Below are 5,268 nucleotides of genomic sequence, written 5' to 3' on the forward strand. Positions count from 1 at the left end.
ATAATTTAATAGAACGTATACGAAGTTTAGCTGTTTGTGCATTATTCATGCTTCATTTCCAAAAAAACAAACAAAAAAACAAACTATTCTGGAATAATTGAGATTGTATTCTTATTAGATGACATTTTTATCCAACTATTACTGAAATACGTTGTTCTCATAAAAAATAGTACACTGTTGTAAAATTATAATTTTGTGCTGAACAAATGAGTCTTCTAAAAAAACTGTTTTTATAGTTATTTTATTTGTAGTATTACACACATTTTTGTTGAAATGCTCTTGTGCTTGGAAAAAAAAACCGTAATCCCTATCATGCTTTTTTTTTCTTGAGAAAATTAGACATGATTGATCATTTTATCTTGAAGAAAAATATGGTCGTATAATGAATGTGTAGAAATGAATACACTGGTTATTTGTCCCAGTGGCACACTTGGAGCCAAACATTTTGTCACGTGATGTCTGGCTTCAATCCAAAGATTTGACGCGTTAATCCGTTCACCTAAACCACCTCCTCAGGTTTTCCATCTGTCTCCTGTCTTCCTCCATTGCCGTTACCCCTGACTCAGGATTCCCGTTCACACTACATTATATCTAAATTATTGCGACTGGGTTGGCCCACAAAGAGCAAAAATCTGTGTATAATTGACACACATTAAAATACACTGGGGGAGATTTAAACCCCCAAAACATAATTTAAAACGCTGATAAACATTCAATATACGTCAATTATACAGCATTGCGATGCAGGCACCAATAGCAAATGAATAATCCAAGTCCCCAAAACGGTTTAGACTTGTCTACAGTTCCATGCACCAAGATGCCACTAGATGGTGCTGAAGCAACACTTATTGCTTTGGCCTGAGTACAAAACAGTACACTGTACAGTAAATTATAAATTATTATTATTAATTAAATTATTATTATAGTGTGCGTACTGTACTGTGTGCGTGTGCTTGTGTGTGTGTGCGCGTGTGCGCGTGTGCGTGCGCGCTCGTTTGTCTGTGTATACTAGTCATAGGCTCTTGTAAATAAGTATGAAATCACGGTCTGTTTTTATTTCACAAATTGCATTTCCATATTTGTCCACTGGATAATGCTGTTTTACACTGTTTCGTGTAATGGAAATTCGTTTTTAATCTCATTACCCACGGCATCACAAAGCAGTGTGTGTACGGGTGCGTGCTTTTTTATCTTCTGTGTGTGCTGTGTGTGTGTGTGGGGGGGGGGGGGTGCGTGTTAGTATAGTATAGAAGCCTAATACCGGCAGTAAAAAAAAATCTTCCTTTTTTTTTTTAAATTGTAAAACTGTTTCTGCCAGATGGGGATTCATTTTTGGTTTTTTTGGGGGGGGCTTGGGGGGCGGTTATAGTTACATAGTTTGTTATGTCTGTGTCAAAGTGTGTGTTGTGTTACGTCAAAATGATGTCACAAGTCAAGATGGCGGTCAAGTCGGTGAAAACAAACTCTCCGCTCATTGAACTTTGGGTCATTGTCATTTGATTTGTGAGGATTATTTTGATTTCAAAGTGTGATGGAATGTGATTTGACTATTATAAAAATCTGCCTGCAGAGGCAGATGTGCGATTTTTATCACACTCGAGAACGTGTCTTACCAGTTACCACTTAAGAAGTGCTCACCACAAAGCACTGCGGACTTGGTTAGCTTCCATTCCGAAACGTCCTGTCCCACTCTCTTCACTCCCTTTACCCACTCTCTCCGACGTTCACGGTCCACATAGTAATATGGAATGATAGTTTCCATCATGTTATGTTTGGGATATTCAACTGCACAACAACTTCTAGGCATGATTTTCCGCAAGCTTTATATGCTATAGTCACAGGCAAAAGCACTACAATACGGTGGGGTGTTTTCACCGACTAAGGCGCATTGCATCGTGGGTATTACCAGAAATGCCCAGATATTCGGAATTGTCCATAGACTAAAAACATGGTCATTTCACCACTTTTTTTTTCTTTTGAAAGAGTTAGCGCATGGCTGGCATGAGGACTTGTGACTGTGCAGTAGATTAGTATGTATGGCTTATCTGCATTGCAGGAACCATTTGACCTGCCTCCCATATTTGCTGTTTGTGCTCTATCATTGCTGGCCGTCATGCATGCATTGTAAGCTCGTTACCCACAATTCCCTTTGACGGCGAAATTGCAGCTACGGGAGTGGAAGCCCAATTTGGAAACACCTTTACGATTGTCTCTTATTGGAAGTAACAAAATAGATCCCACATTTTGTGTAATGGAGATTTTGGAAAGTATGTATGGATTTATTTATTTAACACAGCGTTAAACTCAGGGCAAAAGCACAAGAATTGCTAGCAGCTAACTAGTAGCCTTTCACTCAGGGGCAGCGCAATGGGCCTGGGTGTGCACAGGCCCACCCAGATTGGCGACTGCCCACCCAGTGAGATTCATGGAAAAAATACATACTTTTTACATTTTTAGTAAATTATTATTCAATTATTTTTGAATTTGTGGGGTTTTTTTTATTTTATTGAATATTAAGAATGGCATAATTGTATATTCAAATAATACAAACCGAATAACATGAAGTTCAGATCTTCCTTAGGCAACCACAATGTGTCGGGGCAGGAGGATTGTGCTCAGTGAGAGAAATATTCAGGCCCACCCTGATTTTTCCAGTCCCACCCATTAGCCAAATTCTGAGCCAAAAACTCATTGCTCGTGTTGCCTCTCGAGCTACAGTATCTACCAACCTACTCGCCAAACTGTCGACTGGATTTACCACGTACATAGCACCTGAACTACCATCTACTGTTTACCTAGGGATGAAAATTAAAGACTGCAATGTTAGTTTAGAATGTGCATGGCATGCAAAACGCCATTAAAACAAACAAAAATTTGACAACTCGTTAAATTTGATGCAGTATTTGTTTTCAGTGTTAACATTCCAACCTGCATTGGGTCCAAGTGTGGCAGTAACCCGCCAGGTACAGCAGATAGTGAGACGAGGACGAGAACGCGCATGACGTCACATCGGCAGAAAGAGCGCAGGAAATTCGAACCCGATTCCAGTCTCAAAATTATTTTCCAGAGGCTTGTAAGAATACACATTTTGAAAAGCTAAAGTGTTAATCCGCTATTTATAAATGGTCAAATGAAAAGGCTATTGTAAAAAAATATTATGGGGCAAAATCCGAGTGCAGCTTTAAGGGATACAGCCAACTTTTGTTTTTTGTTTTTTTCTATCTGAACACAAAAGAAAACTGGCTTTGATGTTTTGGGATTAATACAGCAACAAAACAAATTTTTGAAAATGTGTTCAATTTGGGTGCCGTATCTATTTTCGGCATAAAAATCAGCTTGCAGTGGGGCCAAGTGAGGCAGTAACATATCAGGTCCAGCAGTTTAGGCAGTGGGGGGGGGGGAACTAGCTGTGTGCGGTCGTTCATACCCACGTGCTTACAAGATAATCAGTTAGTTAGTTAGTTAGTTAGTTAGTTAGTTAGGCTTACATGTTTGACTTTTATTAGTTTTTCTTGGAAACATTTGGAGAAATCTGCAATAATTAAAACCAAAACAATAGCAACCAAAGTCAACAACCTTTTGTCAATTACTTAAATGTTGGTGCCGTATTTATGTTTGGTGTTAAAGGCTGCTTGCATTGCGGACCATGTGGGGCAGTGATGCACCAGATCCAGCAGGAAGAGCTATGGTGAAAAAAAGCTAGCTGTGTTGCGGTTGGTATAAACTTTGTTAGTTTCTTGGTCGATTGCTTGGTTAGTTAGTGAATTGTCCAAAGCCCTGTCTAATAGAAAATTTGTGCTTTGGAGTTGGAGTTGGAGGCAGGGTGTGGCACTTTTTAATCTTTCGAACCTCTGGAATTGGCATAATTACTGTAGCTGGAATTAGCTCTTTGGCCACTATTGAGTTTTGCAGTTTGAGTGGTATCAGTCACTCACGAGTCTGCGTGACTCATCAACACGTTCTCTGTCGGAACATATCTTCTGCTTTCAACAGAAAGAAGATGTGTGCAACGTAGGGGAATGCGCACACACTTTGTTGGAAAATTTGTGCCATCTTGCTGCGGGTCAAATGGCAAATAGACACACAGCACTGTTTGAGTGAGCAGTCAAAGAGGCGACACTCCTTTACAAGGACTAAATTGCACCATAAAACAAAGTCTGTAAATAAAACGGAACGAAAAACAAAGTTTGACTGTAAGATTTAGGCTTGACAAACTGAACTAATCTTATTTAAATTAAACAGCTTTTCCTTTGATGGCATGGGTCTAACTCTTGTAAGACTGACCTGCAAAACTACTTACTTACCAATCTAACCACCAACAGCACCTACCAAACTACTGTACCTACTTACTGAAATACAGTACCTGCCGATGTCCTACCACCTTTCTACAAACTACCTACCTCACTGTCTAAATACTTCTGTAGCTCATGCTTGTCAGACCTACCTACCAACCTACCTAAGACCGACAGAATCCACCTATTTACGGAACTACCTACATACGTAACTGTCCAAACACATGTACAGTCTTGTGTTCCTATCAGACCTACCTATTTCCCACTATAGAGTGAACTACATGCACCTAAATACCAAACAAACACAGAACTCACTGTCCAGATAGTACTGGACATATCTATGGCCTACCAACAAAGTACATCCGACTAACAAGCTCTAACCTCACTGTCCAGACCTTTCTTTCCCTAACTCTTCTTAGTCCTCTCCTACCAACCATATTACTTACACTTGGGGACGGACGGACAAAAGATGAGTTTTTAAAAAATATTTTTTAAAACGGACAGGCTAAGCAAGGGCGGAAGTGGATTTTCGTCTGTCCCTGTAATCGTCCGTAACTGGGTGAAGTACCGACTGACGCGTTGTGTTGGGTTCTTTTAAAAAGAAAGATCACTGTTCCCTTCTGCAATACCACATTCACAAGCATAGTCTGCCCCTACAGGCATACTCCCAGGTATAGTCTGCCCTCTAGTGGTTCAACACATTAAAAGTGGAAGTCTTTTGTGCTCCTCCCAAAATAACATTGCATTATTATCGTAATTAGCGATCACTGATCGCTGAAAATTACTGAAAATAGATCACTGAACTACTTACTGTACTAGCTGCCTACTTTTCTTCTACTACATAACTACCTACTGGTCTAGCAGTGAAGGGGCTATACAACCCGCACAAACATGTCCACTGAAATAACACCGCAAGGATAGTGTAATCATTGACACACGTGCGAATGAACAACCAGCTCTAGCTGGCTTGGATTAT

The sequence above is a fragment of the Filicampus tigris genome, chromosome 11, assembly GCF_054856515.1.
Source record: "Filicampus tigris isolate MCC_2025a chromosome 11, RoL_Ftig_1.0, whole genome shotgun sequence".
Taxonomy (NCBI): domain Eukaryota; kingdom Metazoa; phylum Chordata; class Actinopteri; order Syngnathiformes; family Syngnathidae; genus Filicampus; species Filicampus tigris.